This window comes from Pantherophis guttatus, chromosome 6 (genome assembly GCF_059756535.1).
Source record: "Pantherophis guttatus breed Tessera chromosome 6, ASM5975653v1, whole genome shotgun sequence".
NCBI lineage: Eukaryota > Metazoa > Chordata > Lepidosauria > Squamata > Colubridae > Pantherophis > Pantherophis guttatus.
This window is the reverse complement of record NC_142068.1, coordinates 105,057,959-105,067,989: the sequence shown is the minus strand read 5'-3', so window position 1 is coordinate 105,067,989 and position 10,031 is coordinate 105,057,959. Positions and strand designations below refer to the sequence as shown.

Here is a 10,031-nt window from a genome sequence, read left to right as displayed (position 1 = left end):
AATGTCCCCTGAACTGAGAGAGGAAGTGACCGTGTCTCTCCATTTTTCAAACAAGTCAGCACCAGGGAAGAAAAGGTCCTTGAGGGAAGATCCTTGGGGAATCTCTCAGAGAGCAGTGATGGCCTCCATCTCCAGATTAACCACCTGAGAGATTTCTTTGACTTTCAGATCCAGGAATTCAAGAAAGACAAACAACGGATGGAAGAGCAGCACAGTTGTCTCAAGCAGACTGTGGATCAACTTCAGACCACAACAGAAGACCTGCAGAAAACTCTGCTGGAGAACAAAGGAAGGTCGGACCATGCCAACACGATGATCCCCCAGTTAGAGCAGGAGAACAAATCTTTGATGAAACACACTGAAGAAATGTCTGAGGTTACTAGTCAAGTGACCTTCCTAAGACTTGAGAAGGCTGCCTTAGAACCTCTGAGAAACTCCTTAAAGAGGTCTGGAACCTTCTTAAGAACTTAAGAAGCACCTCTAGAGTCTGCAGCATGAACTGGCTGAGTTGGACCAAGGTTCCACTTTGTGGAGAAAAGCCCCTCCAGCCAACTGAGGCAGAAAGTCACCCCTCTTCAGAATGTGAGGGGAAATGGGAAGAAGCACCTCAACGATCGGCATCAGCAGCAGACCTCTGTTTACCAGGCCACAATGGAAGACCAGCAGAAAAGTCTGGAGGACAACAGAGAAGGAGTGAACATCCAAGAATCAGAGCTGCAGAACAGGCGTTTGGAGAAAGACAGTGAAGATCTCCACAGAGAGGTCACCAGCCAAGGGGGCTTCTTCAGAAATGATGTTGGCACTCCTGAGTGACCAGCACATGGCAGAACTTTGCTGACACTCTCTCCCCATAGCTGGAATGGAGGAATGGGGGCCTTTTACCCATTTGAGAAAGAAAAGAGACTCTTCCCCTCCCTTCCTTTGACTTGCCACCCAGTGTGCCAGGGGAGTCATGGGAGCCCCATCCTTACCAGGCGGAGCCCCCCCCCCCTTAACCCCACCTTGCCAGTCACTGCAGGACTGTCAGCTGAGCTGAAAGCCTCCCAGCCACCCAGCAGATCCAACCTTCGGAGTGCCAGCTGAGCCTGAGGGGCAGCAGTGATGAGGGTGAGGGCTCTGCTGTGGGGAGAGCAGAGAGTCTGGCCAGAGCTGGATCTGGGAGCCAGAACTGAGCACCCGAATGAGCCGAGCAGTTGGGAGCAGGGCAGCCAAAGGAGAGGAGGAGGGAGGAGAACAGCTAGAAGCCGAACTGGGAGCTGAGGGGTCTGCAGGAGATGCCCAGAGGCAGCAGAGACCCCCGGAGGCCACAAGGCTGATGGAGCTGGTGGCAGAGCTGGAAGACAGGGCTGGGTTGAGGGTCTCGGGGGCAGGCAGAAACTCCTGCTGCTCCAGAGGCTACAAGAGAGGAGCAACAGGAGGGGGAAGCCGGGGGCCACCAAGGCCAACTAGAGCTGGTCAGTGGCCAGTGGGTGGAGAAGTCGTCTTGGGGATGGTAGAACATAGGAGATAGATTGATAGGGCTGGAAGGGACTTTGGAGGTCTTCTAGTCCAACCCTCTGCTCAGGGCAGGAACTTTATACCCTCCGGTTCTCTTGTCCACTCTGGAAACTTCCAGAGATGGAGCCCTCACTCCTTTGGGAGGCAACCGATTCCATTGCTAGATTCTTCCTACTGTATGAAAAATGTCTCCTGACTTCCAGATTGGGTCTCTCTTTAACAAACTCCCCCCCGTTTCCTCTTGTCCTTCCCTCCAGTGCTCTGGAGATGGAGCCCCTCCCCTCTTCTCTGTCAGAGCCCCTGAAAGTGCTGGAAAATTCTATCATGGCTGCCCAATCCTTCCCACCTTGTCTCAGCCAGACATAGCAAACTCCCTCAACCGTCCATCAAGTGATTTAGACTCCAGACCTTAAATCATCTTTTTTTCCTCTTTTCTTCAGAATCTCCACAACTTTTTCTTTTCTGGGGTGACCAGAATTGGACAAAGTATTCCGAGGGTGGTCTGACCAGTGAGAACTTCTCACCATCTTGGATCTACCCCTCTTTTTATGGCTGCCTAAGGCTGCCTTGGCCTCTTTTCTCAGCTGCAGCAGAGTTCTGGCAGATCCTCAAGTGCTTTGCCACGAGATCCTTCCACAGGGACCACTGCTGAGCCAGGTGCCGCCTGTTCTGTAGCTAGGCATTGGGGATTCCTTCTAAGGATCCTGCAGATCCCGGCTTTTCTCACCAGTGAATGCATCTTGCTAGGTGGGGTCCAACGTTCAAGTCTGTCAAGATCCTTCTGGATAATTGAGCTGATGTTCTAATAATTCCCACAAGCTCGGTGCCATCTGCAAACCTGATGACTTTCCTTTCTGTCTCCTCACGTAGGTCATTGAGGAAGAGGTGGAAGAGTCCTGGGCCCAAGGCAGAACCTTGAGGAACCCCACCGAATGCTTCCCCCCCCATGTAGATGTAGCTCCATGAAGGACCACTCACTGGGTCCGGTTGGTCAGCCACCTTAGGAATTTTGTGCCTATTTGGAATTGTATCCCGATTCTATCTCTCTCGGTGTCCTTTTCATATTTTGTTTTGTTTTCTATTTTCCTAAAAAGAGATTCAAAGAAGGAATTAAGCATTTCTGCATTCACTGTTCAGGTCATTCACACGTGGAATCCTTCCCAGTCTCTCCAGAAACTAGAAACAGATTAACGGAGTTGGAAGGGACCTTGGAGGTCATCTGGTCCAACCCCCTTCCCCCCAAGCTGGAGACCCTGCATCATTTCTGGCAGGTGGCAGTCCAGTCTCTTCTTGAAAGCTTCCAGTGATGACGCTTCCACAACTTCTTTTTATTTATTTTAAATTATTTTAAATCTATTTTTAATTGTACTTTATGTATAAATGTTTTATTTTGGCTGTTCACCGCCCTGAGTCCGAAAGGAGAAGGGCGGTATAGAAATTTGAATAATAAATAAATAAATAAATAAATAAATAAATAAATAAATAAATAAATAAACAAACAAACAAACAAACAAACAAACAAACAAACAAACTTCTGAAGGCAACTTCTGTTCCGTGGATTGATTGCTCTCACTGTCAGAAAATTTCTCCTTATTTCCAGGTTGAATCTCTCCTTGTTCAGGTTCCATCCATTATTCCTTGTCTGGACTGTGGGTGCTTTGGAAAACAGCTTGACCCCCTCCTCTCTGTGGCAGCCCCTCAAATATTGGAAGACTGCTATCATGTCTCCCCTGGTCCTTCTCTTCACTAGACCAGCCATGCCCAGTTCCTGCAACCGTTCATCGTATGTTTTAGCCTCCAGTCCCCTAATCCTCTTGGTTGCTCTTCTCTGCACTTTTTCTAGAGTCTCAACATCTTTTTTATAGTGTGGTGACCAAAACTGGATGCAGGATTCTAGGTGTGGTCTTACTAAGGCTTTATAGGGCGGTATTAGTAGCTCTCTTGATTATATCCTTCTGTTAATGCAATTAAGGATTGCATTGGCTTTTTTTTTTTTTTTTTTTTTTTGCTGCTGGCTCATATTTAACTGGTTGTCCACTAAGACTCCAAGATCCTCTCACAGTTACTGCTCTTAAGCCTGGTTTCACCCAGTCTATATGTCTACTTTTGGTTTTTCTTACCCAAGTGTCAGACTTTTACTTTCCTCTGCTTTGAATTTCATTTTGTTGGATCTCTCTTAGCTTGTTGAAGTCAGCTCTCCTGAAGACTCAATTCTCAGCCTGCTGGAGCATTGCTTGGACCAGAGGACCTCCAAGGTCCCTTCCAACCTTCTTGGACTGTTCCTGTTGGTTGAGTTCCCTGTGCTTGATGAAGTATGTTTGGGGGGCTCCCCAGAGGCTCAGAGCCAGAGGGGCTGAATGGGATGTTTGCCAGTTTCTTTATGGGCTGAGAGTTGGGTCTGGTGTGGTGTGGATGTGCTTGTCTGACTGGTGGGAGAGGCCATCTATGGGGTGGTATGGGGTGTCTGCATGAGGATGTGGGGGAGCAAAAGGGCAGGTAGATGTTAGGCATGGCCTCCTCCTCCTCTTGCTTTCCCCTGAGAGGCTCTGGAGCAGCAGGAGCTTCTGCCTGCCTCCAAAACCCTCCACCCAGCCCTGTCCTCCCGTTCTGCCCCCCTGCTCCCTCAGCCTTGTGGCCTCTGGGGGTCTCTGCTCCCCCTCGGCCTCTCCTGGAGACCCCTGGGCTCCCCTCCAGCTTCTGGCTGCTCTCCTCTCTCCTCCTCTCCTGCGGGCTGTTCGGCCCCCGACTGCTCAGCCTATTCGGCTGCTCAGTTCTGGCTCCCAGATCCGGCTCTGGCCAGACTCACCTGGCACACGAGGTAGCAAGTCCCCCACCCCCCCTCCCTCCCTCCCTCCCCCAATCCTCCACCCTCTCCTGGACAGACAGTTGGACGTGATGCTCTTTCTATGGAGATATTTTAAACCAATAACCAATAGGCATCCTGGCCATTCCGAGGCTGCTTAGCTCCAGTGGCTGCTTAAGGAGGAACAGACTGTGGTTACAGCAAAGGTGGTTAGATTCTCCGCAGCAGCTCTGGGGATTCATGGGAAACACGGAATAATCCACCATAGCTATTTCACACAACTAAAGTAGCAAATCCTTTTGCATTACTCCTCCTTTGCATTTAATGACTATGGGCCTCACAGTTTAAGGAGTGATATTATAATATTGTTAGGCCATGTGTAACTGACATTGGATGCCAAATTGTGATTTTAATATAGAGTTTATCTGTTTATTATTTCATTCTAGGATTTTTAACTGGATATTCCTTGAGTGTTTTTATTTGTTCTGATCTCTGGTCTTTGATGTAATAAACTTGATTTGATGCAATTCGATTTACCAAGAAGGGGACTAAAAAGACATATGATAGAGTTGACTGTTCCCCATGTAGTGAATACTTTCCTCAGATAAAGGAACAATTCTTGTGTCTTAAAGAAATGCACCATCACTTTGAGGTTGCAGTGATCACATCTAAAAAAATAGGACAGAACCGACCTTTAATTGCTGGACAGGGGCCTGTTCATTCATTGCTCTTAAGTCTCTGTTAGTGGTTGATAATGAATTAGAACAGCCTGCCCAAATCTGATGGCCTCCAGAGGTGAATGAATGCCTGGTCCTGATTCATGCTTGGCAACAAGTCCACCTTCCTCCGAGAAAGACCCAGATGTGTTTGCCAACACTGGTGCTGCTCTGTTTGTAGACCGGAGACCGAACCTTTGATGTTGTGTCTGCTGCTGCAGCCCCGGGAGACCTAAAATAACAGCGGAGCTCAACATTAGTGAGCAGGTCCTTGGACTTTCACCTGGACCGGTAGCTCCCAGGAACTGCCCAGGTCCCTCTCCTCTTGAAGGGCATCTCAGCTCTCCGGATCTTGATGGAGGGAGCACAGAAATGGCCTCTCTGCCTTTTGATCTCCAACCTGGGAAGCAGAAATTTGTGGGCCTGATTCCTCAAGGAAATCCTGCTCTTACTTGCAGCTTCTGAACAGTAACTTCAAGATGTCAACTGGGCTTTGGCTGTTATAACTATGGGTCTCCTTTCCTGAAACTCTTGCAAAAACCTTTATACCTTGCATAGATGAAGGATTTGTGAACTTTGTGTGTGTGTGTGTGTTTGTGTCTTGTGGTGCAATGGTCTTTTTTCTATACTTATCTTCTTTTCTTCTTTCTACTCCAGCTTAATTCAAGAAATTTAAAACTAATAATTAATAAATTTCAGTTGCCAGAGTTGACAAACACTGGATTAAACAGCATAGGAAGCCCACAATTTGGTTCCTTTGGGTTTACGTCCTCATGTTTTGCCTGAATCCAGTCCGCAAATGGCACACGAGTGGATGGCCTCCAGGAGCCCCTTCTCCCTTCCATCATCCAGCAGGTGCATCGACTACAATTCCAAGAAGGCCCAGGGCTGGGTGGCCCATAGGTCACAAGCATCCACGATGATGCAATCAAAGCTCTGCTGGGAATTCTGGGAGTTGTAGTTGGACCTATCTGAAATTGCCAAGCTGAGGAAATCCATCCCAGGGACAGATCAAGACGCCTCCTGGATCCCCTCCTGGAGATGGACTCCATGTTTGCACCCAGGAGCGCTTTCCCCTCCCCCACTTCCTGCCTCCCTCCTCAGTTCCAGGAAAGAGGAAGAATCCCCTGCAATGAGTCATCCTGAGTGGCGGCCTCCCACTTGTGTGTCTTCTCCTGCCTCTGTTGCTCTGGACAAGCCCCTCAGAAGAACCCTCCAACCCTCCGCAAAAGGCCAAGAATGAAGACGTGGCTCAAGAGTTCTTAGCCTCCATCTTGAAATAGAGCCAGCTAACCAGCCCTGCCCCAAAGGAAGGGAGGGAGGGAGGGAGGGGTCCATGGGGTGTGGGCGATGGGGAGGTCCTTCCCTGATGACCTTCCAGCTTCTCAGCTCAGGGTCCAGCCAGGTGGGCGCAGGGCCAATGGCTCACCCGTCACTGACCCCCATGCCAGTTCCTGCTGCCCACAGCAGGCAGGAAAAGAGACACAAGGAAGGGACAATTTCACAGAAGGCTTTTCATCCTCCTAAAGAATCCCATCCCAGCTCCAGAGAGACTCAAGGCCCCTCAAAAGCCCATTGCATTCCGAAGCCTTTGGACAATGGAGCCCAGACTTGGGCGATTCTTCATTGGAGACCCTGAGAATCGAATGGAGGGAGGGGCGAGGGGAGCTATGCCCAAGGCCAGACCCCCCCTTTCCCTTCTGCCTTTGTGGGCGACATCTGGGATGAGGCCTGGGGGCTCCTGAACCTCCCCCTCCAGCCTGATCTCGGGGTCGGGGGTATAAGTTGCAGGTGAGGGGAGACGATTGAGACAACTGGGCCCTTCTTCACTCCCACAACTGTAGACAGCAACATCTGGAGAAGGAGGGGCTTCCTCTGCTTTGGGGGAGGAGAGAAAAGATGCAGGTGCCCAAGGGGGGGGCAGAAATCCTCCTTTTGTTCGAGTTCAGGTGGACCCGGTTTCTCCCCTCCAGACCTTCCGGCTCTGGGGATCTGCAGAGGCCCCTTCCCCCTCCCTTCCTCCCTCAAACCTCTCAGACTGGCCATCCCGCTGGATCCTTTCTTCTTCAGCTGTGGCAGGGACCTCGATCTGGCCGGAGATGATTGACAGTTCCAGGGTATTTTGGGTTGGTTTTGAGGTCCACTGTCTGGGTGGGGTTTGCTCTGTTGCGTAAGAGTTGTGTAAGGGAACTTCACAAATATGCTGAGGACACCTGGTGGCAGGTGATGGGGGGGGGGAACTGCAGGTAAGGAAAAGACCGGATGGAGTGGGAAAGTGGGGGGGCAGAGAGAGAGACCAAGGAATGGCCGGAAGACTTGGGGTCCCTTCTGAAGAGGGAAACCTTCTCCCTGGTTTGACCTCTGAAGCTTTGAGCAGGTCAGGCTGATTCCTCTTCAGTCCTTTGCAGTTCCAGACTCACCCAAAGGGAAAGGAAGGGGAAGGGGTTTCTCTCCTCTCCCCCTCCTCTTTCCAGGCAGCGACCCAGACGGAATGCCAATTCCTCCTTCATTGGGATCGCCTGGACAGGAGGCCACCCAGAAGTGACACCTTCTCTTCATTGATGGATGAGACTGACGTGGACTCCCATCTCATGCACAACATCCCTGGGAGGGTCAGTGAAGGAGAATAAAATATACAACAACCCAACAAAAGGACCCCCAAGTCTTCCCTGGCTATGGGGGGCGGCTCCCCTCTTCTCATCCAGCCCCACCCTCACCCCACCCTCTCCCCAGGGCAGAAACCCTCATCTGTGAAATGAAACGTGTGTGTGTGTGTGTGTGTGTGTGTGTGTGTGTGTGTGTGTGTCCAGCTGCTTCCAGCCCCAGAGGAGGAATCGGGGGTTCTAAATTGGGGGAGGAAGCTTTGATTTCGGACTTTGGAGGTGGGAAGGACAAGAATCAGAGGAAGCACCAATGGGAATTCTCCCTGCTTGAGCGTCATCGGTCTCCGGGCAGAGTCCTTTGTGGCTTCACCTGGAGGAGGAGGAGGGAGTTCATAGCAGAGAGAGAAGCGGAGAAATGTGTGTGGGGGGGGAGGATCTGTTCGGTATTTTGGGGGGGAAGCAGCTGAAGGGGGTTCATGGCAGCCCTAGACGGGACCCTCCACTTTCTTTGCTCCCTTCAGGAGTCTCAGCCGGGGATTCCCGCTTCCCCCCTTCTTCTCCCCCCCCATTGACATCCCCAACAGCGGTTCTTGAACCCAAAACCGAGCTCTTATTTGCGGTGGGTCCGAAACCCCCACAGACCCTCCGGCAGCCCCTTTGCCAGGAAGGGAGCGAAAGGCAGGAGCTTCCGGGAGGGGCAGGGAGGGACCCCCGGGGGTTGGGGGAGGGGCACTTCCAATCATAAAGTGTGTGTGTGTGTGAAGGCGCCCAAGGACTCCCCAGGCAGCCCTCTCAGAGACCCCCAAGGCCTCGCTGGCTGTGGGGCTGCGCCTCCCCTTCAGCCATCCACTGCGGCCCCACTCCACGCCGGATCGGGGGAGGGAGGGCAAAAGGAAGCCCACCCTCCCCTCCAGGGCTGGCATGAGCCCCCCTTGAGCTGCGGCCCCCAAGACTGAAAATATCCCCCTCCCCCTTCCTCCGCTCCTCTCTCTGCGCCCAACTCTCCCCTCCATCAGGTGAAGTCAAGGGAGACTCTGCCCGGAGACCGATGACGCTGCAGAAGGGAGAAATCTCATTGGTTCTTACGCTTTTCTGGGCACGTCCTAGGCAGAAATCTTCATCTGTGAAATGAAACGTGTACGTGTGTATGTGTGTGTGTGTGTGTGTGTGTGTGTGTGTGTGTGTGTGTGTGTGTGTGCGTGTCCTGGCCAGATGCTTCCAGCCCCAGAGGAGGGATCGGGGGTCTGAACTGGGGGGAGGAAGCGTCGATCTCGGACTTTGAAGGTGGGAAGGGCCAGAACCAGCGGCTGCACCAATGAGAATTCTCCCTGCTTGAGCGTCATCGGTCTCCGGGCGGAGTCCTTTCTGGCTTCACCTGAACCCCTCCCCCTTTCTTCACCCCCTCCCTCCGATTCCGCCTGTGCGGCTGCGGGGCCCGTCGAGCTTCTGGCTCCTTTCCTGCCCTTCCCTTCCCTTCCCTTCCCTTCCTTTCCTTTCCTTTCCTTTCCTTTCTGTCCTTCTTCTATCTGCCTTTCCCTTTCCCCTTTCTTTACTACCTTTATTTTCTATTTTATGCCATGATAATCTGAATAAAAAATAATAAAAAGGAGCCTTTTCTTTTAAGAGCGCTTCTTGTTCCACAGCTGGAATATGCAAATTTCCCTTGGAGGAAAACTGGCAAAATGTCTTCCTGACCCACAGAAAGAGGGAGGGTTCCTTCACATTTGGGGTTGAGGGGCGGAGAATCCGCAAAGCACCATCCCTCTTTGGGGCATCTTCAGCACACATCCCAAAGGTGCTTTTCAAAAGACAACTGGAATTTCTTGGGTTTTTTCCCTTGAAAACGTTTCGCTTCTCATCCAAGAAGCTTCTTCAGTTCTGACTGAATGGTGGGGAATGGAAGGATTTCTCCTCCTTGCAGCCGTTCGGTGGTTAGCATTGTGAAGGTCAGCCGTGGGCTCTCTGAGAGGCCTTGAGGCCACCTGGGGGTTCATCTGCACCCTCAGGGTCCCCTGAATCAGAGGGCAAATGGGGGGGGACCTCCTTGGAACTGGGGAAAGGACCCTGTTGCTGTCTTCGGAGAGAGCAAAGTCCACCCTCTGGACAGAGGAGACCCCTGGTTGGAAAGAGGGTCAAAGAGGCCATCTACATTAAAACGGAACAGCCCCCTCTCAACAGAGGGGGAGGGGGAGGACCCCACCTCTCTCCTGTCTACCAGACCGTCCTGAGGACGTGGGGTTTGGGGCGGCCCAGTCTGTGTGCAAGGAGTCAGCTGGGTTTCCAGAATTGAGAGGATTTCTCCCAGCCTGACCTGCTTTCTGCCTCCATCCTCCAATGCAGCAGGCAGGAAGAGTCCTTGGTGGGAGGAGGGGACCCCGGAGACCCCCTGGGCTCCTCTTTCCAGGACAAGCT

General features: G+C 51.8%; 1 protein-coding gene across 1 annotated transcript in view; it reads right to left on the bottom strand.

Moving 5' to 3' along the window:
* LOC148113238 (vomeronasal type-2 receptor 26-like) overlaps positions 1-10,031 on the bottom strand; it is a 72,470-nt gene that overhangs the window by 51,194 nt on the left and 11,245 nt on the right. The gene's annotated exons all lie outside the window — the stretch shown is intronic.